The following is a 27,775-nucleotide window of genomic DNA, read 5'->3' on the forward strand; positions in this document are numbered from 1 at the left end:
TGTGTTTATGAGTATAGTAGAAGATTGCCCAAATGTGTAAACACTTCCACCTATGTGAGAGAACCCAATGGATTTCCATGTTCCTGGCCATAGAAGCCATTAGGGGAATGCACCAGTAGGAGGAAGATTATAAGACTCTATCAGTCTCCTCCCCGCTTTGCTACTTTGCCTTTCAAATTTGTACGTACAATTTTTTTAAAAAGTGAAATAGAGGAATTCAAGGCACTGGTGTTGTGGTTCAGTGGGTAAAGCTGCAACCTTCGAAACATTGCATCCAGCTGTGCCACTTCCAATTCGTTGCCGATGTGTCTGGGAAAGCAGAAGAGAATGGGCCAAGTAGCTGAGCCCCTACACCCATGTGGGGGAGCTGAGAAGAAGGTTCTGGCTCCTGGCTTTGGCATGGCTCAACCCCAATTGTTGTGGTCATCTCTGGAGTAAACTAGCTGATGGAAGATATTTATTTCTGTGTGTATACTGCTCTCTGTAACACTTTCAAATGAATAGGTAAATATTTTTTTAGAGAATTCATAATTTCATCTACTTGACGATGGAATTTATGATCTTTACTGCCATTTGATTCTGCTTATTTACATATTAAGGTATTTCACTATTTTACTGAGCTACACAACTGCACACAAGAATATTTTCTAATAAATATTTTAAGCATAAAAAACTAGGAGGGTTGTTAACATTGGGACAATGGGGAAGCCTTTAGAAAACCTTTTCAGAAAGTAGAACCTCTATGCCCATGCAGCTGCACAAGCTGCAGAGATGTGGAGGGAAAAGTTTAGGTATACTGGGCCTGACACAGTTGCCTAGTGGCTAATGTCCAATCCTTGCACATGCTCGGATGCCATATGGATGCTGGCTTGTGTCCCAGTGGCCCTGCTCTCCATCCAGCTCCCTCCTTGTGGCCTGGAACAAGCAGTCGTGGATGGCCCAAAGCCTTGGGACCCTGAAGAAGCTCCTGTAGAACTCTGTAAATCTGCCTTTCCAATAAAAGTAAATGTATCTTTAAAAAACAAAGGAAAGGAAAAGAAAATGCGTTGATACTTTATGTTCTCATTCTCAAAGCCCTTCAGATACGGCGCTAACAGACTTGGCAGCTCTGAACATCTGCGTGTTTTACCGTTCATTGCAGTGATCACTTTAAGTGCACAGTCTCGTTTGACTTCACAGCAACCTAAGTGTACAATTCTGTTATTACCCCACTTTTTAGATATATAGAAACTAAGTCAATCTTCAATATCTGAAGATCATCTCTCCTAATTTCCTTGAGAAGATTAACATGGGTAATAAATATAAAACAGTACAGTCTAACATTGATAACATATAACTTACCTATTCCAAAATGAGGAAAAGACATTTAGAGTAAGTCCATTAGGGATCATCTTGTTACATCTGAAGAGAAAATGGAATCTCGTTAGATTTTAACATAAAACAAAAGAATGCAAAGGAATTTGATGCTTGTAAATGGTTCTTCAGGCTGTGCTCCACAAATTGGGAGTTACCGATTTTCTCTACGTGGCATCATTTTGATGTACTCTCGTTTCTTTTATTTGCATGTTCAGGGTGGGAATGATTTATCATAATTAGAGCCGCAGGAACTAATGATACATAACTGAAATATAGTTCATGGAAAAACATTTCTGTATTGCCTTAGCAATTAAAACGTATTACGAATCAGTATTAATTCAATTAGTATGTTTTGACTCTTGCACGAAAGGCAGGTATTTTCGGCACTCTCACTAATAGAGACATTCAAACATGTAAGAGTAATCATGAATACAGACTGAACGGAAAATAATATGGTTGAACTTAAGTATTTTAAAAAAGTTGTTTTAATTACTACATTCAGACACTAATAATTACATACAAAGTTATAGCCTTTGCTTGTCCTTTCAAGCTGATCCTCCCAATGTAAATTAAATACTTGTCTTCTATCATTATGTATAAAGTTTGAAATTAAAAAATCATCTGAATTAAAAGTAAAGGAAACTTCAGTTTGCAACCTCTGAAAATTAGCAGGTATTTCCATCATTTGTCCTCTAGCTCTCAGAGAAATGCTTTCATTAATGCCAGTGTTCAATACACCTTTATATGAATGGCAGGTGAATCAAACCTTCACCACACTAATTCAGTAGACTTCTACAGTAATTTAGTTTTCATGTTTTATTTTAAATCCCAACTTTTAGATTTTTTTACTTGGAAGGTAATTTTTTTCCTATTATCTGTTTTTATTTGCTTATAAATATTAGTTTCCATTTTACAGAAGTAATAAGTGAACATCAAGGAAAATTTCTAAAACATAGACAAGCACAGAGAAAAAGAATATTTTTAAGATTTTGTTTGATATAAAAAGTATAACATTTCTACTTTTAGGAATTTCCCTTATGTACTATATAGAAAATTTGAGCTTCTTGTATTCTATTTTTATAATATGAAATTGCATATTCATGTAATACTAAACTCATTAAAATATTTAAATGCTATTTGTAAACATCATAAATAATTGTAATCAAATGTTAGTATATCAGAGCCTTTGATTATTTAAAAAATTGCTGAGAGTAGTGATTCTGTGCTAATATGTGATAAATAATTAGAAAAAAGCATTTTTTAATCAGCAAAATATCTTAAATCTGCTGTAGCTTTGAAAAATAAGATTTTTGTACATCCAGTTTACTCCAGTAATGAGTTATCTCAATCATGCTTTTGAACCCATATACATTAAATATGTAAAATTGTTCAGTGAAAGAGGAGACTTTAACTGGAATAATTGGACACCATAAGCCTGCAAAATGGATCTTAACCTAATTCATTATATAAAAATGAATTTATGGTTTATTGTAGGTCCAAATATCAAATATATGCCTAAAAGTATTTGGGAAGAAAGTAGAGAAAATCTTTATCATTTAGATTTATATGGTCATTTCATAAGCACAATAACAAAACTGAGGTACAAATTGGATAAATTAGATCACTTCTAGGCCTTTTGGCTAGGATTAAGTATAGTATCTGTTCTTAGATTATATTCCATGAAAAGGAAAAAATAAGTTGTTAATGAACACATTAATCTCCTGAAGGAAATATTTGTAAATCCAGTGTCTATCGAAGAATTTGTATACCATAAAATATAAAAATCTTTCTAAACTGAATAGTAATATAGTAAACAATCCCATTAGAAAATACTGAAAAATGGGCCCAGTGCCGTGGCCTAGCAGCTAACATCCTCAACTTGACCGGGCCAGGATCCCATGTGGACACCAGTTATAATCCCAGAGGTCCCGCTTCCCATCAGCTCCTTGCTTGTGGCCTGGGAAAGCAGTCAAGGATGGCCCAAAGCCTTGGGACCCTGTACCCATGTGGCAGACCCAGAAGAAGCTCCTGGCTCCTGGCTTTGGTTCGGCACAGCACTGGCTGTTGTGGTCACTTGGGGAGTGAATTATCGGATAGAAGATCGTTCGCTCTGTCCCTCTGTTATTTGACTTGCAATAAAAATAAATACACCTTAAAAAAAGAAAATAGTGGAAAGACTTAAGTATTTCACAGGTAGCAAATATGCACATGAGATGATGTTCAACAATTATGGCAATGATAATTAAAGCCATATGGTGATGCTTCAAAACCTAGCAGAACAGACAAGACGAAGATAATATCAGAGTTTCTTCTGTAATTTGCTGTTGGTACAGTTAACTCTGAAAACCATTCTGGCTATTAATTTAAAGAAAGTGAGCATTCAGTTCACATACAGCATTTCTACTCATGGGGAGGTGTAGGGAGTCTTCATTGGAACAGTTTCTTTCCAAAGCTGAACATTCCGTACCACATACAACATTTATATTCTTGGGGATTTAAATGGTGGCTTCTTCAAAAAGTTCATAGAAAATGTGTACTAGAATAAAACTATACATGGATTTCAAATGTTGCATTATGAAAAAAAAAAACTCAATTGTCCAATTCCAGTGTTCCATGAATAATCATAGCAATGATATGTATAATAGCCCAAACATGGAAAGAACCAAATGAACTTCAGTGAATGAATAGCTAAATACAGGGCTGTCTTTCTTTTTTTTTTAAAGATTTATTTTTATTATTTTTATTGGAAAGGCGGATATACAGAGAGGAGAGACAGAGAGGAAGATCTTCCGTCTGATGATTCACTCCCCAAGTGGGTGCAACGGGCCGATACTATACCAATCCAAAGCCAGGAGCCTCTTCCGGGTCTCCCACGCGGGTGCAGGTTCCCAAAGCTTTGGGCCATCCTCTGCTGCTTTCCCGGGCCACAGGCAGGGAGCTGGAAGCGGGGCTGTCAGGATAGAACCAGCGCCCATATGGGATCCCGGGCGTGCAAGGCGAGGACCTTAACCACTGCGCCACCGCGCCGGGCCCAGGGTTGTCTTTCTATGACAGTATTACTCAGGCAATAAAAAGGAACAAACTATTGCTATGGTAAAACTTGAATAGGTCTTAAAAGCATATGCTGAATAAAAGGAACTATGATCAAGCAGTTGCGTAGTGTACATGTAAGACAGTGCAACAGTCTGAGAAGTGGAGTGGTGTGGGAAATAGAGGACAACTGTTGCTTTAAAAAGGCAACATGAGGAAATTCCTCTACGGTCAAGAAACAGCTCCTCATTGGGTGGTGATGGTGGTTACTAGGATCTGTATATGTTAAAATGTTCAATTCAAACACTGAGACATTAGTTAATCACAAGTGCTTGTAAATCAACACTTGTTTTCTTGGATGATAGCTGATTTTATTGTTGTTGCTACTTTTTTAGGTTTTTTTTTTTTTTTGCTTATTTACTGTTACCATGTAAAGTGTACAGCATTTAAAAACATTCTGAAATAATTTTAAAGTAAATGGAAAAAATATGCTTGTCAAACTGCAGCAAGATTCCTATTAAGAAAATTGCACAGCAATGATATTCACAAATATATAGCATGAGCACATCTTCCTGGAATGTCAGACCTGATGAAACAGTTGGGATAGTCAGTATCTGGGAAGGAGGATGTGTTTATTGTACAGTAGAATGTGAAATCCGTATATATTTTTGACACATGACAGATCATTATGATGGAAAGCCTTGCTTCTAATGCATGCTTTAGGACCACTCCTAGCCTCCTGGGCTGTGTTGAGTGTGATTCTTTGTATTGCTTCTTAGGTAACAAAGTATATAAGCACTCACTTCCACAAAAACACAGAGTGCCTGAAAATGTCTTAAATGCTAGATTTCTTTGATTTGTACCTGACATTTGGTATGTGTTGATATTGTAATAGTATCCTCTGTATCAGAGGAAGTGAAGAGTGTAGACCCAAATTAATAGGTAACTAGGAAAGCAAAAAGAGAATAAAAGTAAAAACTGTAGACATTGTAAAGTTCATCCCACCAACATTGCTTTCACCTAACTGCCTGATTAGGTGAATTCTGACTCAATATCTTCCCCACCCCTCTCTCTGGTCCTGCTAAAGCCTCAGGGAAGTCCTCCTTTCATAGCTGTTTGGAATTCTCAGGATGCCTATGAGTAAGGATCATTTCAAGTCATGTGGTACTCAAAGTCCTTGACCCTGCTGGTTGCCAATTTTCTAAGGAAATTCTTGTTTAAAATCTAATGCAAATCAGTCATTGCTTCAAGTGTCTTATGGTCTAGCTTTGGGCCTGATGTTTGTTTTCTCAGCTCTTGCTCCTTAAGAAAACCGTTCTAAGCACAGGCACCAATACAGCTTACAAAGTGATAAGGTCTATTTAGAAAATGAAGCAACTAAATCCTTATGTTACACATGCCAGGATCAAATAGGGGTGCCTTTTCTACAACATCACTCCATGCACTCCAGGAATAAAAAAAACTATAAAACTAACAGCCTAGGCCTGGCACAGTGGATCAGTGACTAAATTTCTGCCTTGGAAGTGCCAGGATCCCATATAGGTGCTGGTTCATGTCCCAGCTGCTCCACCTCCCATTCAGCTCTCTGCCTGTGGCCTGTGAGGGCAGTAGAGGATGGACCCAAACCTTGGCATCCTGAATGCACATAGGAAACCCAAAGGAAGCCCTGGCTCATGACTTTGGATCATTTCGGCTCCACGTGCTGTGGCCACTTTGGGAGTGAACCATTGGAAGGAAGATCTTTATATCTCCTTCTCTCTGTAAATCTGCATTTCCAAAGAAAAATAAATCTTAAGAAATAAGGAAAGGTAAAAGCTCAATTATGAGCCATGTGATAGAAGGAGACAGGTAATATTATATCGACAGAGAGAGAGCGAGCATGCAATAGCACATACCTCCCATTTCCAAGGCTTCTTAGGAAACTCAAAAGGGGAGTGGTTAGGTGAGGCTGCCCTCTGGTCGCAGGAGAGAGCAAGTATGGTAGATAAGGTCAAATAGGGTAGGGGTAGATATGGCTTCCAAGTTCTGACACTTTACCCTCTAGCTACCTGCACAGCCCATCTCATTGTCATTACAAAGTCATCATTCCTTGTAAAGAAAACTCTATGTTGTAGACTCCATAATTTTCTCTTCTACTAGATGAGTAAGCAAGCACAGAGTTCAGGTATGTAATTTTAGATTGATAAACTCACAAGTTGTTGAGCTAAGCTTCTTCTGTAGTGCTGTTTTTGCAGATAAATTCTATAACTGCTCCTTGATTGATAAACAAATTAGGCAGTGTTTGTTTCCTGTTTGTGCCACAATTTATCTCTGCATTTCTCCTTTAAAATGAATCAGAAAATGAGATGTGATGTTTGTTCACTCATGCTATCTGTCATGCTTCTTTGTCTTCATTTCTCAAGAGGATTAAGCTCTAAGGAAATCTGTCTTACACTCTTAAATTTTTAAGAATAGTTAACATATTTATGTGTCCACAACGTTCCTCCACAAGGACAGCTATTCCGTGCCCAGACTGAACTTCACAGAAAAACAGGAACAGAACCCTGCAGCCCAATGGGAAGCCCACAACCACATCTTCCAATCTTCAGATCTGAAATATAAGTCAGCATTACATGCTTGATAATTTTCGCAATGTTACCGTGCTCCAGTACTATGTCCTCTTTCCTTGATGAACTACTAAGATGGTAAAATATATGAGATCATATCTAACTAATGTTTTCATTTCTATTACTTTTTTCACATATGTACAATCTTAGGCTTAACCCATGGAGAGGATGTCTGCTCCTGTATGCTTTCTTGGAGCAAAGATGATATCCTTCAGAATGTCTTTAAGGCAGCTGTGTGAATTTTTAAAAATTATGCGTAGATCAAAGGATGTGGCAAGGCCTGACATGATTACATCTTGAAAGTTCATTAACAGGATCCTTCGAGTACATCACAGTTTTAATATGCACACTTGAGAATTGACTAGTATTCAATTTAGTATAATTTCTTGCATATGATATATATTTCTCATTTGATGTATTTTGGAACTTAAGAGTAGGTCAACACTGAAATCTATAAGAAGAAAAGCCAAAAGGGCTATTATCAGCTCCCTCAAGTTGCCTTTGCAGTAGACTTTGCCATGTAGTTGTTTTAAATATCTTTTTCTTTTACATGTGAATGTACTTTATGCTCCCCCTAGATTGACATTCTACAGATCTGTCCCTTAAAAGTCTCTCCTTTATCCTTAAGGAATTGCTGATTGGCCTGGATTATTCTTATTCTGAAAGGTGTCTTTCTTTGAAAACACAGTCTGTGTAACAGCTGCTGTTATTTTCTATTGCATCAGGGTTCTTTCTGTTTAATCACCTGTGTTTCAAAATATAAGTATTTGCCTTCAGTTGTTAAATCACAAAGACATGGACATAATGTCTGCCTAAGTTGATTGCTCTTCTTTCTATATGACTCATGACTTGTTAGAAAGCTTTATTGTAATGTTTCCTGTGGATGTGCCTCCATTTTCCACTGACTGATTTTTTGAAGAGACCAGCTGGATTCTGATCAGTAAAGCTGCTCAAATTAAAGTTAAGTGTCTGTGAATCATCACACATACATGTCCCTGTTGAATCAGCTAACTTGAAACTTTCAGGGGTGAGGACTTGGACCTCATCCCCATTTTCCCTTTCTGATTATTCTTTGTTTACATCTCAGAATGAGAAAACAGCTTATAGAAATCATTGACTTGTTACCCCAGCCTCTGGCCAGCAATGCTTTAACATCTTACATCATGAATTTTCTTGGACTAAAGTCTTACAAATTTCCCTTAAGAACTCACTTAAGGATTGAAATATTTCTTCAGGCATGAGTCAATTTTTTTTTTATTATTATATAAGGTTCTTGTTTTAGTCAAACTCCATTCAATTCCTTTTGTTTTAGTCCCTTTTGACTATTAAAAAAAAGAAATCAAAATTTTACTATTACTCATCTTTAACTTCAAGTCAAATATTGTCAAAACTTTTCCCAACTTTTTTCCTATCAGCATTCAATTTTTTTTTATTGCATTTCAGTTGGGTCAACTTCTAGAGTTGAAAAGACCCCATGGTCTGATAACTTGAAAAGAGCCCTTATAAGAAATCTCCATAAAAAAACAAAAGCAAAAACAGTCCTTTGAATCCATTGGTGAATTGGTATGAATATTTGTTTACTTCCAAAATAGCCTTTGGAGGAGTGTGTTGAAGCTAGGTCTGCTACTTAAGATTCCTAAGCTTAGGGCCCAGTGGCTAATCCTCAGCCGGTCCCAGTTGTTCCACTTCCCATCTAACTTCCCGCTTATGGCCTGGATAAGCAGTCTAGGGTGGCCTAAATTCTTGGAGCCCCACACCCATGTGGGAGACCAGGAAGAAGCTCCCGATCCTTGGCTTCTAGCTCCTGGCTTTGGACCTTCTCAGCACTGATTTATCTGTCAAAAAGCTAAGGAAAGAAAAGGTGACATGTCCATATTGTGACTCTGAGGCTTATATTATCTCAATATCAAATAAGCACTAGGACATGTTGTCACTTATATTATGTTTAAGATTTATTTTATTATCCTTCATGCAAGTCTGCTAGAATTTCAATATTTAAATCATATTTATAGGATTCTATAAAGCCATCACTTCTGATATGCACTAGCATTTTTAAGAAATATCTTATCAGTAGTGAATGTCTACATTATTAATACAACTGTGTTTGGGGATTATTTTATATGTTCCCCAACCCCCCCCAAAACACCTCTCAACTATCATATTATTGCTTGGATTATACTTCAGAGGGAGCCAACCAATCAATAGTAATTCTCTAAGAGGTGCTTACTTTGTGCAGGGTTCTGTTTTAAATCATGTTTTAGAACTGAATGGAAAATGTCATCACAGAGTCTTCAATGTTTAAAAATGTGTAATGGAATATCTTCTAGATCTTTCCCAAAATAACTGCACATAGCAGTCTATAATATTTACTATCATATTTTATTTTGTAAATTATGATCATTTATGGATTTTCATAAGCTTTGATTGGGTATAGATGATATTTTGAAATATACATATATGATAAAATGAGTAAATTGAGCTAATATGCATTGTCTTAAAACATCTTTTTTTGTGTTGAAGACAATTGAAATGTACTTTCTCTGTGTTTTTTTTAAGACTGCACTTTACTGTGATCCTTTACATGTGTTGCTCTCCGTGTGAGAGCCTTCAAATGCACATGTGTAAGAGTTCAGAAGGCTTGAGAGACATGAGTGGGACCCTGCTTCTGAAGGAGCACGCTGTGTATTCACTGAACTCGCTCTTCTTTCCCCATCTGTGCTTCCATGAGTTGTGGTACATGGCCCATTAACGGCAGTTATTGGCCCATTTATTGACTGTTGACCATGACAAAATTCTTTCTGTTGATACATGATTTGTGCATTAACATCACACCTAAGTAAAAATAGCTGTCAGAACGTATTATCAGAAAAAGGTAAAATAAACCAATGATATTATTACTGTATGAAGTCCATATCGAAATGTGCATCAACATAGGACAATAATGACAGAAGCAAATGCGGTCATTTCTTTTTTTTGAGAGGAAACAAACAAAATTCAGAGGGAAAAACTGGTAGTTTGAATGCACATGAAATTGTGGCCTGTACTCATTAAACTCTGGAACAAAGAATCCTCCAGTTTCCCTGAGGAAGAACTGCTGAACTGAACTTGAAATAGGTAAAAATGGATGAGATTTTCCATACTTTCCACACAATGAGCTCGTAAAAACAGTCCTGCCTCCCTCAAGCCTGGGAGAACTGTGTTACCTGTGGATCCTAAAATGCTGCTTTTCTTGGTTTTTGATGATTTCCTTGCCACAGGTGGGAAGCATACCAGGCTTATAGTTCCTTTGGGCTGCTATAGCAAAGTACCATGGTTTGGGTGACTTATAGATAATGGAAATGTGATATTTACAGTTCTAGAAGCTGCCAAGTCCAAGGATAAGGTGCAAGCACATTAACCCTCCATTCATCATAGACTGCATCCTCACATGGCAAAAAGGGTGAGCAAGCTTTTGGATGTCTTGTGTACAAGAACTAATCTAACTCAAGAATTTGTAGCCCTCAGGTTAATATACCACAGAGGCATTACTTTTTAGCATAAAAACTTTGGAAATCAAGTTTCAAGATAAGCTTCTTGGAAGGCCACAGACAATCAGACTATGGTGAGGCTGCTAGATGCAGGGTTGACTGCAGGCCCTAGCTTTGCACTAGCCGTTTTTCTAGTATTATCTGTGTGCCCTGTTCAAAACCATGCCATCAACAAACATGTATGTATTGTTCCATTTTCTTGTGACTATGATTGTCATGAATGCTGAGTCTTCCTCTGTTTTTATAGTGCAGAGGATGTGATTTAAGATCATAAAAACAAACTGCTTGTGTTTTAGTCCATCAATTACATGAAATCTCTTTGGGATTAGGCTTTTTAGCCTGGAGGCCAAATTACCAGTTAAGGTCCTTGCAGCTCACATCAGAGTTTCTGGGTTCAACACCTGTCTTTGTTTCCTCTAGCTTACTGTTAAGATGGACCCTAGGAGGCAATGTCAGGGGCTCAGGAAATGGTTTTCTGCCAGGTAAAGTAATATTTAATTCCTTGGCTCACCCTAATCATTGCTTCTTCTGAGAAGTGAGCAAGCATATAAGATCTCTTTGTCACTGCTTTCACTTCAACTTATCAACTAAAAAAAGAATCATTCTTGAGTATGTACTATGTGTTCAAACGTGCTCCCTGAGCTCATTGAACAGTACTCTTATGGAGGAACCAGGAAATAGTCATGCAGACAACAAGGTAATTATTAATGATGGTTTAAAAAGCTATATAAAAACAAACATGGGACCCTGAGCGATAGCATGGAAGCTGAAGTCCTCACTTTGAATGCACTGGGGATCCCATATGGGCACCGGTTCTGATCTCAGCTGCCCTGCTTCCCATCCAGCTCCTTGCTTGTGGCCTGGGAAAGCAGTTGAGGATGGTCCAAAGCCTTGGAACTCTGCACCTGTGTGGGAAACCCAGAAGAAGCTCCTGGCTCTGGGCTCCTGGCTTTGGATCAGCTCAGCTCTTGCCTTTGCGGCTGCTTGGGGAGTGAATCATCAGACAAAAGATCCTCCTCTCTGTCTCTCCACCTTTCTGTATATCTGCCTTTTCAATAAATCTTAAAAAAAAAAGGATGCAATGAGATAGAATGGCAAGTTTTTATAGATAAGAATGTGAAAGAAAGTGAGATTTAAGTGAAAATTAGGGATACTTAGTAGAACCAGGTTAAAGACTAAGCAAGTTTGCATCAGAACTGAATGCTCTGTTTTGTTTTTTGGGGTTTTTTTGGTTTTTTTTTTTTTTTTTTTTTGCAGCATTACTAAAATAGATCCCATGTGTATTATAAAAGGAAACTTTGGGAAACTCCCTGGAAAGATGTAAAATGGCAAGGATGACTTTATTCTGGTTTTATAGGGTAAAGATATTGAACTCAACTTTATTAAAATGAAAGAGGGGGAAATTCTAGAAGATATCAACTGAGATTTCAGTTTGCTTTGGGCCTTTTGCATTTACCAACTGGTAGTTTATTGAAGTGCGGCTCCAACGCTTACACAGAGACTAGGACATTGGATCCCTGTTTGCTATTGTTATTTTCTTTTTTTTTTTTTATTGCTATTAACATTGTATTATGTGATACAGTTTTATAGGCAAAGGGAACTGCCCCCACCCCTCCCACAACCCTCCCCTCAAAGTGGATTCCTCCACTTTACTGCATAACCAGAGTTCAAGTTCAGTTGAGATTCCTTCATTGCAAAGAGAAAGCTTCCAGATCCTGAAATCTTTGCCCAGAGGTATGACTGACAAGAGACTGGGGGAAGATTTACATCTCAAAGGGGCAGAGGAAAGTTGCAGAATCAAATTCCCTAACACAGATGCTCTGGGAGACGGAAGTCAGGAGCCTACAGTCAGGAAGAAATCTGTCAGTTTTATCAAACGGAGATGAAAACTAAGGCTGTGTTAGTCAATGACAGAAAGTAATTGGAAAAGAAGAGTGTGTGAAAGAGAGAATTAAAGGAGAGTAAGTGTGAGAGATAAAGAGGGACTTTTGACAGAAGAGAGAGACTTGTGAAATTCCATTTGCCATTGTATAGCCATACTTAGTATAGTCAGCTATGCTGACTCTGGCGCTATTTAAGAGTCAGTACTGAAACCTAAGTGGAAAGCAGGTTTTGTGCAGTGAAGGTTGTAAAATTCAGGGAAAGGTGTGGCTATGTATTAACAAGAGAAATGAATACTTGCTAATGCACAATTAGGGGATTAGGGAGTAGCAAAATTAGTAATAGATAAAGACTCATGGACGCAATGGGCTTTAAATGTTAGCCTTCTTTGCTTCAAGGTTAATCTGTTTCTCTCTTTACTGGCCACACCGATGGAACAGGTTGCTTTTAGGCTGGTATCTTTTCCTCATATAATGCATTGATGCTTTTGTTTATAAATGCTGGTAGCTCTCCATAAGAATTTTCAAAACAAATTGTTTTCCAATTTTCTGTGAAAAACATTTACATTGTTCATTCCTGTGGTTTGCTTCTTTAACCTACCTGCCTACTTTTATCAGCTTTTTGTATTTTGGGGGCAACTTTTCAATTTTTTAATCACACCATGCATTAGTTCTATCAACCTGTTTGCAAATTTTCCATCTGATTATTCCTTTTCACCCTCTGTTCTGGTGCATGATACTGTTAGCTTTCTGCTTTATAAAGGAGAAACTGGTGATTAATCGTGACTGGTTTCTGTCCTGTGCCCATTGTCATGCCAGTATTCTCTGAAAGCACATTTGCTTTGATGCTATACTCGCGAGCTATTTACAGCTTATTTCAAGACTTCTTTGGCTCTTTGCAGACTCACTTTTTATGTTCTTTTATCAGAGTAAATATAGTTACATCAAAAGACATGGAACTTGCTGATAGGTATAAGAAATATTGGTAATGCTGGATAATGATGGGCCCACAGAGAAATTTCTTGAAGATATTTTAAGAATATGAGAAAACAATCTAATCTTTCCTTACATGTATTGCATGCAAAACAATATAAGGCATGATAATACATATATCAAATTTTAATAAATTAGATTCCATCAGTATGTAAGTGGATGTTCCTGAATGAACACCTTTCTGGGTACTGTTTGAATGAGCTTTCTCTGTCACATATTCCACTGATGAGCATGTGAAGATCACAATATCTGTTTTTAAAAGCTCATCATTTGCCACAATATATGTGTATATAGGAATTTTTCCTCATGTGTTGCTAATAAAAAAAAAGAATTACTCAAAATGTGTGTCTCATGATAATCTGATTTCTTCCACTGATTGATTTCATAATAAGGAAATATTGGGCATATGAAACAAGCAATTAGTTATATTCTATATGTTATTTACTTTGAGAGAGAGAAAAAATATTCTGTTGCTAAAATATTGGAAAATCATCATGCTTTCCAGCGAGTCACCTGTGCCTCACACAACTATGGTTGAGCATTAAAGTTTGATTCAGATAGATGTGACTTTAAATTATGACAGAAGAGAATCGCCAGCATACAGATTCATTAATCTTTATTAAATTGAATGTCCTCATCTGTCAATAAATACAATACCTATTATATAGTTTTAAATAGATGCATTTTCTGGCATGGCAACCTAGTGGCTAAATCCTCGCCTTACAACCTCCAGGAACCCACATGGGTGCCAGTTTTTGTCCCCGATGCTCCACTTCCCATCCAGCTCCCTGCTTCTGACCTGGGAAAGCAGTCGAGGTGAGCCCAAAGCCTTAGGACTGAACCCGTATGGAGACCTGGAGGAGGCTCTGGGCTCCTGGCTTCAGATCAGCTCAGCTCTTTGGCCACTTAAGAGGAATGAACCATGCAGAAAGATTTTTCTGTTTCTCCTCAGTCGGTAAATCTATTTTTTCAATTAAAAAGTAAGTAAATATTTTTTTCTAATCAAAGGTGTATTTACTCATTTAAAGTGGAGAGAGAGAAAGAGAAAGAAGAGAGAAAACTGTCATCTGTATCTTCAGTCCCCAAATGGCCACAACAGCCAGGAGTGCACCTGGTCAGAACCAGGAGCCAGTCACACCTTCCCGGTCTCCCATATTCATTGCAAGGCCCAGGGATTTGGGATATCTCCCACTGATTTCACAGGTGCATTATCAAAGCTTGGATCAAAAAAGGAAGAACTGAGACTTGAATTAGCACTTTATTATGAGATGCTAGCATGGCAAGCAGCGGTTTAGCTTGCTTTGCCACAACAGCAGCCCCTATATAAGTTTCTTTGGAAATTATTTATATAATACATACAAAGTTACTTCAAGAAAGTTTATGGAAAAGTGAAAGATATGTATCTTGGTACATGTTCGGCAACTATGGAGTATGCAAACAACTTTACAACTGTCCTGGCATCTCGTGCTTCAGTGGGGTTGCTGTACATTGCATTCTTTTAAAACCCCAAATAAAGATACTAGGGAAAGATAAGAGATTAAATTTATCTTTTATATTTAGGAAAGACGTCCTTTAAGAAGATGCATTTGAGCTAATGTGTGCGTTATAACAAGGATTCATTTCGGACAAGAAAGGAGGATAAATACTCCAGGTGATTAAAAGAGTTTGTGTAGAGGCCCAAGACCACCTGGTGTGTCTAAAAATGAGGGAAATGCCCAGTGTTTCTCAAACTCAATGTTTGAAATATAGGATAATGTGAAACGAAATTAAAGAGGAGGCTTAGGTCAACTGAATAAGATATTGGGTTTATATCAAGTGCCAAGATAAGGTCTTGATATGATTACATTATGTTAATTGATTGCATTTAAAAATTAATTTCATTGTTGGACATGTCAAAAGCCATGCATCAGACATAAATCATTAGTGTTTTTCCCTGCAATGTGGCATTCCATTCCTTGTTCTAACATCCATTCCTTTAGGAATGCTGTATCTTTACTACTGTATGTCATTGGAAGGGTCCTTAACTTTCCTCAGTCCAGGACTAAATCTAAAATAATTGAGGATGTGATTTCAATTCTGAAATTCAGATGAGATTTGGAAATGTTTGTTGAGAATTTATCTTGAATGCCCAGATCCTAAAGTGTCTACTTCTTAGCCCTCCGCGTAGTCCTCAGCATGGCTCGCTTCGGTGTTTCTGATGTGTTTTCATTACTTATTCTTCAACTGCTCACAACTGAAGATCCTTCAAGATTACAGTGCACAGATCACTTAGAATACAGTCATACACATTCTGATTAGCAGTAGCGGAGTACTAGAACTCAGACTTTCTTTCAGTCTTTATCACATTCATTTTTGTGTGTTTTAAGTAGTTTTTGCCTGGCTACCAGCATTTACCCTGTATGTAACGTGTTTAACTTTTTGAATTATCTGAGAAGTTTGTTATGACAACATCTTTGCCTAATGTTTGGCTTATGAAGCAGAGCTTTGACTTCTTGATGCTTATATTTCAGCAGATCATTCCAGTATTATCTCAGGATTGTTATAAACACATGAAAGGGAATGTGTTCAACTCTGTTAAACATGTCTTTCACCAAAGTGAATGTTTTAGTGTGAGTGCTAGAGGATGTGCGTGAATGCAAATGCAGGTGTTTGCTAATTCTTAAAATAGTTTTAAGTAACAAAAATTAAAGCACCAATTCTCATTAACTTAAGAAATGTGATTAAATGAGGTATCACTTATACCATGAATTGGCAACTGCAAATCAAAATGTGTACAGTTATGATACTGTCATATAACCCATACTATAATTCTGTACTGTAAAACTCCCTTTGTTGCTTGAAACCAGCTAAAAATTACTCCCTGAGTGTCAGTGTCCTGCCATGATGAAACAGGGCTTTTTAACTTCAAGAAGTGAACAGAAGGCGAACAGATGTGTGGGAGAATTGGCAGGTAAACAAAACACCAGTCTTAGTCTGAATTCAGAGTCCTCTATTGAACAGCGTTTTTAAGAGGAGACTTTTTGAAGCTAATGAAGCTGCCATTCATGGACAGAGTTGTTGGGCTCTCCTCATTAAGCTGTGCTATTCAAAACTACCTCTGCTTTTTTTGTTTATGTGCCCTGTGCTGACAATTGTCTTCCCCAGTCCATCCCTAGAGGACATTGATAAACTCAACACCAAAAGGCATTTGGTTGTTTGACCAACTCATAAGTAAGTCATATGTTGGATAATTTGACTCCTCTAGGGCATAGGTGCAGCATACACATCTGGAAAAGTAATTATCTACTAAAATTGTCACCAATTATGTGTGCTAACTGCAGCACCATTCATAGTTTGTGCAGTTACACAGGTGTCTCATTAAGATTTAAATATTGGGATTGACAGAAACAATTATCATTTCCCTTAAATTTGCAAGAACATTCATTTTAGTAATTGAGGATTGGACTGGAGCTTGGGAATCTGAATGTTAACTTCTGGCTCGCACAATAATAAGATATCTGACTTCCAGTCAATTGCTTAGTCTCACTGCCTTCTTTAAAATGATGGAGCTATGCCACATGATACTCAAAAATGATAATTATTTTCCAATGCAAAACTATGATGACTGACGTGTGGAATTATTCCTGCCACCGCAAGAGCAGTATAGAATCTTTGTCACTCCAAAATTTGCCTCGAGTTCTGACATCATCAGTTTTCTTTTCTCATTTTTATTTACTAAAGACTGCTGTTCTGTTCTCTGTTTATGTAGTGTGGTCTTTTCCAACTGTGATATAACAAGAATCTTATAGTATGTCACATTTTCATTTTCATTTGATATAGTATATTTGAGATTCACCTGTTTCCACTGTCAAAACTTACTACCTCATATTGCTGAGTGTAGATTGTGGTATCAGAATAATAACTGCCTGCCCCACAGATAATCAACACCATAACTCTTATACTTACATATTTAAAGATTTGTATTTATTTATTTATTTATTTATTTATTTACTTATTTATTTATTTTTAAAAATCAGATCTACAGAGAGAAGGAAAGATATAAACAAAGATCCTGGGTCTGTTGGTTCACTCCCCAGGTGGACACAATGGCCAAGAGCCAAGAGCTTCTTCTAGGTCTCCCATGCAGGTGCGGGGTCCCAAAGCTTCGGGCTGTCCTTGACCATCCTCCTAGGCCATAATCAGGGAGATGAAAGGGAAGAAAAACACCCGGGACCTGAACTGGCACCTATATGGGATCCTGGCTTGAGCAAGGTGAGGACCCTTAACACTAGGCTACAGCGCTAGTTTCTGGACCTGCATATTTTATTTGAGATGGTAAGAGTAATTTTGCAGATATAATTATCCTGAATTCTCTGAGTGAGTCTGGTGTAACGGTTCAAGTCCCCCCAAGAGAGAATCTTTTCCATCTTTAGTAAAAAAAAAAAAGAGAGAAAAAGAGATAGAAGGAAATCAAGTGTCATATTCTATTGCTGACAGTTACAAGTAGTTTCCGCATGATTCAACCACTCTGAACTTGTTAATAAGAATCTCCAACATCAAAAATCATTGTGATTAGCTAACCCAAAGATTAAGGCATAATATACATCATACAGACATCAGTTTCCTTCCACAAAACAGAAATTTTGAGATGGAAAAGCAGCATGATATATGCTCATGAGTAAATCAATAATGTAAATAGAAATGAGCATGATTTTGATGTTTATGATCTGCACCCCGCTTTTTAAAGTGCTTATTTAAAATTCAACAAAATTATACAACTTATTAGTGCCCAAGAGAAATAATGAAATTAAAAGATTTTTTTTTTCTTTGCATCTGTTACATTTTGTAAGGTTAGAAATTCCTGAAGCTATTGTTATTCTGAAAGTTATTGTGGTTCCGTTTGTGACACAAATTAGTTGGATTGTAGCCTCATAATAACTCAGCGAACCTTGCAAGGAGGTGAGGAGACTAGTGGGGTAATACCTGTGTGATACCCAGATGCCTGTGTGGAACTCAGTTCATTATTGTGTGGTGGCAGTAGGTGTGTATTTCCTGCCAGTGGCCTTTTGATATGACTGGCTCTCCAGATGTCTCACGCTACCTCTTCCTCTCTCCTTGTTTTGATATTCATAGTTCAAAGGATGGAACTAGATTTTACTGGACTGCATTACTGAGGCTCCAAAAGTTGGCGGACAGAAGCGTGACTTAAATTAGCAGGGAGCCTTTGAACATTACTATCACTGGCATAGCTAGCTATTCTGGGACTGTAAATGCATTATACAGTATCCTATTTCTGCCATCGACCTACTTTTATGTGAATGAGAGCAGCATAATGGGGAGGAGGCAAATAAAATTAGTGCATGTTGCAAACATCTTTCTTTTAAAATTACATTCTGGTTTGGAATAATGACATGACATTTGAATCAAGTAACTTTCAGCACCACAGTGTTCAATTCACTTAACCGTAGAATGCTCATACCCGAAATCAGAGTTATTTCATCCAGATTAGCTCTACTTTTGCATATTTTGCTTTTAAATGATAATCTGGATGGCTTTACTAACAAAATTAAGCTACAAGTAACGCTTAATGTAAAGTAAAATATTTTCCTCTCACTTTACAAGATTGTTATCTCTTATTGTTATGGCTGCTTCATCCAGATTAGGGAGGAAGGTCCTTGTCAACAAAAACATTTGTATTTCTCCAAGCCAAGATAAATAAGCTAAAGTCAATCTGGAATTTTGATATTCTCAGATAAGCATCTCTCTCTCTTTTGATAAATATATGTGTGAATTCATACTGACAAGATGCATGGTCTGAATTCACATTTAAAATACATGCCTGAAGAATTGTTGAGCTGGAACAGGTGTTTGACTGAATGGTTAAGAGACCTTTATTCCACTGAGGAGTGCCTGGGTTCAACTCCCGCTCTAGCTTCTGACTCCATCCTTCCACCAGTGTAGACCCTGGCACGCAGTGGTGATAACTTGTAACTGGTTTCCTGAGGGACAGCTGGACTCTGTTTGTTTCTTCCTGTTTGTCAGTCAAATAAATATGTTTTTAAAGCAAAAAATAGCTGAGTTGAATCTGCAGAGTTCAAAACCTACATAACATTTTTTAATCATAGAAATGCAAAACAATATTTAAGCATGTTTTCTCAGAGTTTTACAATTTTGGGGAAACAGCATCTTCAGCAGATTATCCTGAGGAATACATGCTGTCATGGCATAGCTAACATCGTGTCTGAAACACAGTATACATGCAATTAATGTGAAGAAATGTTAAAATCAGTGAAAGAAAATCATCAGAGATCATTCTGGACCGGGGGAAATGGAACCAAAAATGGGTGGGGAATATGTAAGAATCCTCCTGTTACTTCCTGCTTATCTTTTAGATGTCTGATTAAATGTTTATCTGGAAAACCTTCCTTGATTTTTCAATGTGGATTATATATCCTTCTTCTTACCCTTTCATATATTGTCTGAGTGAGTGAGTGAGTCTCTGTGTATATGTGTGTGTCTGTGTGTGGGATGTGTATTCTATTTTGTTTGGATCGTTATAAGCACACAAAAAATGTGGGGTATGTGGTAGACTTCTGTATTATGGTTTTTCTACATGAATTTTTTCCAAGTTGAAATACCACTTTTTGATAACTTGCTTGACATTCTAATATACTCAGTTTTATATTGTGAATTTTTTTTTTGCCTAGCTCACTGTAGAATCATATCAAAGTAATAGAAATTTATAGTTTCTCAAATTAGATATATAATTCTTTATAGGCCACTTTCTACCTGTTTGCCCTAACTCTTTTATTCATCTTTAGTCTTCAAAAGAGAATCAATATCTATCTTATTAGTTTTTAATTCTCTTGACTTTTAACAACTTAGAAGCAATAGATTTTTAATTTTGACATAAATATTAAAATGTTGATGTCTTATTTATTCTGGCTCTCCATATGTGTTACAATGTATATGCATAAAAATTTTTATGTTTCTACTATTTTCAAAAATCTCTGTGTATATATATATAATACTTTAAAAATTACTTTTGTCTCTGACATTTAATGGATGCTTTAATATGCTAAATACTCCATAAATGATCAATCTGATCAATCTAAATATGTGTATACATGATAATCTTATAAAATGAGAAATATTACTATATATTATCATCTGTATTTACAGATGAAGAAGTTGAGACAAAGAAAGGTTTAGAAACTTGGCCAACAATCACATAGGTAAGTGGTGTAAGGAATACAAAATTTTTTTAAGTAATCAGATCATGCATAGATGAGCTCATGCTGTTTTATTAGTTAATCCTAGGGGTACTCTGAGCACTCTGAATACTTCACTGGGAAAACATTTGAGATGATCAGGATCATTAAGTAATCCCGGCAATACATGCTCAACCCATCTCATTAATTATTTTTCTTATATTTAAGCAACATGATTAATGTCCTTTTAAAATTATATTTTAAAAAGTTCATTTTCCTTCCAAAAGAAAATACATCTTGTCACATTCAGCAATAAGGTTAGGCAGAGAGTACAAACTCACATGTGAAAATTTGTCCTATGAAGAGGCACACTACATCAGGTCAACAGCATACCTCTCTGTTGATTCCTGTTTCTATCATCAGTGATTGTTTTTAGCTTATTAGAATTGCATAAATTAATCTGTTCTTTTGATGTTTTTAAATGTTTTAATCTTTGTCACCGTAAGTTAGATTTTAAATATTCTGTTACATGGGACAGCCAAAGATCAAAGGACTGAAGAACATGGATGTATGATGATCATGAGGAACAGCCCAGCTAGACAAAGTGTTTTGAAGAAACCACTTCATCTTTTAGGATATTTGTTTAGCTGTAAAAATAGAAGTCTTTTGAGTACAGAAAGCACTGAATTATTTCTTGAGCAAGTAATGGAAGGAGGAACGGAGGAGTGAGAATATGTGTCTCAATTCCTTTTCTACTCTAAAGTTCAATGACCCTGATGTCTATAACTTTGCCTAATTCCAAGTCAGGAAATTGAAGGATTCAGTGATCAACATTTTCTGCTTCCTTGAGCCCTGGATCCAGTTACCTTCAAGTACCGCAATTCATGCTACATCCATATTATAGGATTTAACAAGAATAAAAGCAGTTCTTTATGTTCACAGTGTTTGAAATCTTCTTGGCCTTCAGCATCTAATCTCTCTATTCATATGGTAAAGATTTTAAATGTCAGGTGTTTAATTGCACACACAAAGTCCCATCAAGGTGCTTGGTAAAGTGGATAGGTTTTATGGTTAGTATTCATTGACACTGCTTATATTTTCCTACTTTCAGTTTGCATCAGGAAAGTAGTTTGTTGCTTGACACAAATTTCATGGGAAACTTGAACCTGAGAAGTGACTTTCTTCAAAACATAAATTGAGATGGAATATGTTTCAAGGTGATTCTGAAAGTATCCAGACTTCGTGGTTAGACTCTCTTTAAGGGAATAGTTACAATGAGGGCCAGACTTCAGTTTCTTTTAATCATTACAGAGGAAATTATGATCATCCTTGAAGGTTTCCAAAGTTTAGGCTTTGACTTAACTGTAGACTGTAGAACCACGGCTTTTCAAAAACTTTCACACGTACACATATTCATATACATTGCCCTTTTGACAGATTTATTTTTCCACTAGGAACCAAAATAATTTTTCTGGCTCTTTCACAAATTGTGTCTAAGATCCTGATTGTATAAACAGAAGTCCAGACTCCCCATTATGAAATACTTCACTGAGTATTTTTGTGTTAAATTCATCCTCTTGAAGTGATTCAATTTCTTAGTTTAGTAAAGCTTCCAGATGTAATGATGTATTAGCCAAGGAAATAGATCCTCTCAGTTGTAATTACATGGTCTCATTAGGAAACCGTGCAGTAGGAAATCAGTGATGAACTCATTCAGCATAGCTTCTTCATCAGTCGTTGGAGCAGGTGTCAGGATTATTCTCTGTTGGTATTTTGCTTGGTACATGGGGTGTAAATTTATATGAAAAACTGAGATGGCGTATCTGTGTTAGATCCTATATGTTTTGTTGCTTTTTGAGGCAGTACATGTGATAAGTAGCTTCCTTTCAATCATTAAAAGCAAAAAACCTTAGCTCTTTTTTTGAGATACAGCAGATCTCTTACTAAATGAACAGATAGGGAGTGATTCCTTCTATTGTGGAATTTCCTATGGGAGCAGAATAATGTAAGCAATTATTTCAAATGGAAACAGTAACTTTAATAGGCCACTCATGAGTTTATTTCATATTAACATGCACTAATAAAACTATTAAACAATCTGAAAATGATGGTAATTGCATTCTGTCCTTTGTTGAGGCAGAAATGCATTTCTGGTGAAACAGAGAGAGGAACTTATTTGAGATAACCTAATGATATTATAAATATTACAAGCCACAAGTCAGCCCCAAAACTATCGCACTGCACAGCACCAACATTCTCTTATTAACCTCCTCTGTAAAATTATTGCTCATTTCAAAATTTAATTCACAATCATGCACTTTAATTTTTCTCTTTAGAATTTGTCATTTAATTTTCAAAAAGCGTTTCTTCCTTTTCTTAAACTACACTCTAACATTCACTTTTCCTTTAAACTGTGTGGAAATAATTCACAACCTAAAATATTAAAAAAAATGTATGCAAATGGTCATGAGTTTATATCAAAATTCTATTTCAGAGGACTAAGCTATGATATCCAGCTAAGGAACACAGATTCCGGACTATCACTAGTGAGTAATAATTGTTTTCAGCAGGGACCTGTGAGTAGAGTTCATTTGAAATTGCAACATCTTACTACTATTGTCGGTTTCTTTTGAGACACAGGATGTGTATCTCAAAAAAAATTCTTTTCCTGATTACATTTGGTACACATTTTCCTTGTAGATTACTGCAAATCAATTGCTATCTTCAAAGATATGGTCAGATGAGATTTTATACCTACATCCCATCTGCTTTTAAAATCAGCTTCATTTAACTATGATTGACACATTCTAAAGTGTAGATACTTAAAGTGTGCAATTTTTTCATCTGTTAATGTATCATGTACCCGTGAAACCATCCAAGTCAAGGTAATGAATATATTTATTAACACATCAAGTGGTGTTGGATGCTTTTGAAAGTTTTTCGTACTCTCTCCAATCTTAGGCAAAGAGTGAGCTCATTTTGCCAAAATAATTAATTTGAATTTTTTTTCTCTAGAGATTTCAATAAATATAGTTAAAAAGACCTTTGCTTGACAAAGATATAAAACATAGTTTGAGTAAGCAATATTAGCGGCCATATTGTTTCATACAGACATTTTCATTTTGGCTTTGCTTCTCAATTCTTTTTCCTCTAGTTTTAGGCTCTCACATATAAGGGAAAACATCTGCCTGGCTTATTTGCTTCAATATATTGTCCTCCAGATGCAAACATTTTTATGCAAATGGTATATTTTCATTGTTGTAATGGCTGAATAATATTCCATGTGTATGTATGTCTATAAACCACATTTTCATCGTTCATTTTATAATGGACACTTTGAGTGACAAGATGTTTTGACTTTGTCATATATACCTATGAGGACTGTAGAATCATAAGGCATATCTACTTTCATTTTTTAAAGATTTATTTATTTTTATTGGAAAGTCAAATATACAGAAAGGTGGAGAGACAGGAAGATTTTCTGTCTGACGATTCACTCCCCAAGTGACTGAAATGATGCAAAGCCAGAAACCAGGAGCATCTTCCGGGTCTCCCATTCAAATGTAAGGTCCCAAGGCTTTGGGTCACGCTCGACTGCCTTCCTAGGCTACAAGAAGGGAACTGGATAGAATGTGTGGATGTCAGATTAGAATTGACATCCATAGGCTACTGATCTGGGCCCAGGCACATTTCCTTTTTTTTTAATCTGCAAGCTGTGCCACAGTGGCTGCATAGTGTATATTCCCATCCACAGCATGTGAGTGTTCCCTTTTCTTCACCTTGTTGCTAAGACTAGTTACTCTGTCTGCTGGATAATAGCCACTCAGAGGTGGTAGCTAATTTTTTTATTTACACTTATTGACTTAATCATGTATGGGTTCAGATTTATATATTCATATAAACACTTTTTGAAACATGATGATGCTTTTCACCCTTACATCCACCTCCTACTTTTGCTTCCACACTCTCTCTCCCCCCCTTTTTATATATATTTTTGGAATGTTTTTATCTGGATTTGCATTTCTAATGACTAGTGATGGTATGCATTTTCTCAATGCATTTGTTGGCCATTTATATTTCTTCTTTTGAAAAGTGCTATTATAGTGCTTTGTGCATTTCCTAAGTGATTGTTTTACCTATTTTCTGTATAATAGAGATGATGCAATGGGTTGCTTTTTGAAGTTTGTCTTTTGTTTTGGCTATCCAGAAACCAACACATTCCTCTTCCTATTGATTCCCTGATGTTTATTAGAAAAACAGGATGCAAGTTGCTGTAGAGAATAACCTTGTACAGAGGGAAGGTCTTCTCTGCTGATGCCTGGGAATAAAAGCTCCTGGATGTGTCTGAAACACCACCAATTTCTCCTAAAGATGAAAACTTGAAAGAGTGAAAAAAAGATTTTAGGACATAAGTATGTAAATTGTTTCTCAGTGTAGTAAAAAAATGAAATGTGGTGGTCAGTGGAGGGGAAACAATAGAAATACATAGAAATGGTTAACCTGGGGTTATTCTTGAAGTGCAAAAGTGTTAATCGATAGGACAGAAAACATGTAGAGCACAGTTTATGGAATGGCACCATTGTGTAGCAGACTAGGCGTCATCATCCCACAAAGGCCTGACTGCTCTACTTCTAATCCTGCTTATGATCTGGGGAAAGAGTAGAGCATGGCTGAAGTCCTTGGCACCCTGCACTCATGTGGGAGACCTGGAAGAAGCTCAAGGCTCCTGGCTGCAGGTCGGCTCACCTCTGGCTATTATGGCCATTGGACAATGATCCAGTACATAGAAGATCTCTCTTTGTGTCTTCCCTCTTTCTGTAAAATCTGCCATCCAAATAAAAAAAATTAGCATTTATTATCCCAGGAAGTATGTTTTTTAAGCAGTCAAGTTATAACAAATTTGAAGCACAGTTCTCGTGTTTCAACCTTGCAATCTATTATTCTTTTGGACCTGAGTCTACACAGTCATGGAGTGAAAGCAATACACGTCTTCCAGGTTTGTGGTAGAGATTGAAGGATGACGGAAATGAGACACATCTAGCACGCCTGACACGTTATCAGGGGTCACTTTCAAATAATTGTAATTTTGTCATCTTTCCCCTTTTACAATACTATATAACCCATTGAAACCTACTGCTACCCTCCTGCTGCAGGAGATGTAAGTCTGTAAGTCCCAAACATACTAACTGTATCCAGCTGTAAAGTTATAGTGCTGTCAAAATCATATAGTTGTACTTCACTGTTTACCTTCTCATGAAATATAAGCCACGAGGAGACCACGCCATGAGGGCACAAGTCACAAAACCTCTCAGGAAGATTCTGTGTACCTTGAATGTTAAATTAAGTTCTTAAATAACCCATGGAAAAATTCTGATCACTTCAGATATTTGAAAGGCTTTTTTATTTGCTTTTTTTTAAAAAAGATTTGATGCACTAATAGAAGAACCATTTTCCAAAATATGTCAACTCACTTGAAATTAAAGAAAAATAAATGTTAGAAACAATTACAGAAAAATACTGAGAAATTTGAAAATCAAGCCTTAGTTTAAATGTTTTGAAATATATATATATATGTGTGTGTGTGTATGAGATTTTTGGTTTTTTGTTTGGTTTTTTAGAAGTCAGATTTTACAGAAAGAGTAGAAAGGTCTTCCGTCTACTGGTTCACTTCCCAAATGGCCACAATGACTGAAGCTGTGCTGACCTAAAGCTAGGATCCAGAAGCTTCCTTCAGATCTTCCATGTGGGTGAAAGATCTCAAGGACTTGGGCTGTCCTTTGCTGCTTTCCCAGGACATATGCAGAGAGCTGGATCAGAAGTGGGGCAGCTGGACCAAGAACCAGTGCCCATAGGAGATATTGCATCACAGGGCAGAGGATTAGCCAGCTGTCCCAACACTGCCCCTATAAAAGTATTTTCTAAACATTGGTGAGCTGAAGTGCAGTCTGGGGAGCTATCTTTCTCATAATCTTAAAGTTTGTTTCAAAAATGCTGATTAATTCTGGGACACTGCCCAACAACTCATTATTAACCACACTGTGTTAATTTTGATGAGCTAAACCAGAAATTGTTGGTTTTCCTCATTAAAAAGGATTCTTACGGGGCAGTTTTTATCTGCTGTGAATTTTGCCTAAAAGCAGGGAATTTGAATCTACATCTAAATAGCAGAGAGCGATGACTTCTTAGTTGTGCTACTCATGATTTAATATAATCACACTCTTTGCCACAATATATCAACATATTTGTTTCCTTAGATCTACATTTGGGGAGGGGTGGGGAATAAATGAAGATAGAAAAAGAAGATTCAGTGCCTGGTGCAATAGTGCAGTGGTTAAAGTCCTCGCCTTACATGCACCAGGATCCCATATGGTCGCCAGTTCTAATCCCGGCGGTCCTGCTTCCCATCCAGCTCCCTGCTTGTAGCCTGGGAAAGCAATTGAGGACAGCCCAAAGCCTTGGGACCCTGCACCCATGTGGGAGACCAGGAAGAGCTCCTGTCTCGTGGCTTTGGATTGACTCAGCTCCAGCCATTGTGTTCACTTGGGGAGTGAACCAGCAGACAGAAGATCTTCCTCTCTGTCTCTCTTTCTCTCCTTATAACTGCCTTTCCATTAAAAATAGATAATCTTTAAAAAAAAAAAGGAGATTCAGAAAGAATGAAAGAGGAAGAAAAGAAATTATCTGTTACTTTTCAAAAATTAAGCTTATTTAGAATCATGTAGTGAGGGCCCAGCGTGGTGGCCTAGCAGCTAAAGTCCTTACCTTGGCATATGGGCACCAGTTATAGTCTCGGCAGCTTCACTTCCCATCCAGCTCCCTACTTGTGGTCTGGGAAAGCAGTCAAGGATGGACCCTGCACACCCATGTGGGAGACCTAGAGGGGTTTCTTGGATCCTGCCTTTGGATTGGCACAGCTCCGACCGTTGCGGTCACTTGGGGAGTGAACCATTGGACAGAAGATCTTCCCCTCTGTCTCTCCTCCTTTCTGTATATCTGACTTTGCAATAAAAAAAATATTTAAAAATATCATGTACTGAGAAATTCTGTTGTTGATTTATCTAACATCTTTCTGAAACAAGAACCTACTCAAAGCATACTGTTCGTTTGTTTGTTTTTTTTTTTTCCAATCAAGTGAATTGGAAATCTATAAGCTTGTTTGGATGCCAGGCTGAATGAGCTGTATAAAAAAATTG

General features: G+C 36.9%; 1 protein-coding gene and 1 pseudogene across 1 annotated transcript in view; both read left to right on the plus strand.

The window, feature by feature from the left end:
- LINGO2 (leucine rich repeat and Ig domain containing 2) overlaps positions 1–27,775 on the plus strand; it is a 946,590-nt gene that overhangs the window by 642,555 nt on the left and 276,260 nt on the right. The window lies entirely within an intron of this gene.
- On the plus strand, positions 2,977–3,071 carry LOC121145186 (annotated as a pseudogene).

The sequence above is a fragment of the Ochotona curzoniae genome, unplaced genomic scaffold, assembly GCF_017591425.1.
Source record: "Ochotona curzoniae isolate NIBS_2020 unplaced genomic scaffold, NIBS_Ocur_1.0 scaffold_3208, whole genome shotgun sequence".
Lineage (NCBI taxonomy): Eukaryota > Metazoa > Chordata > Mammalia > Lagomorpha > Ochotonidae > Ochotona > Ochotona curzoniae.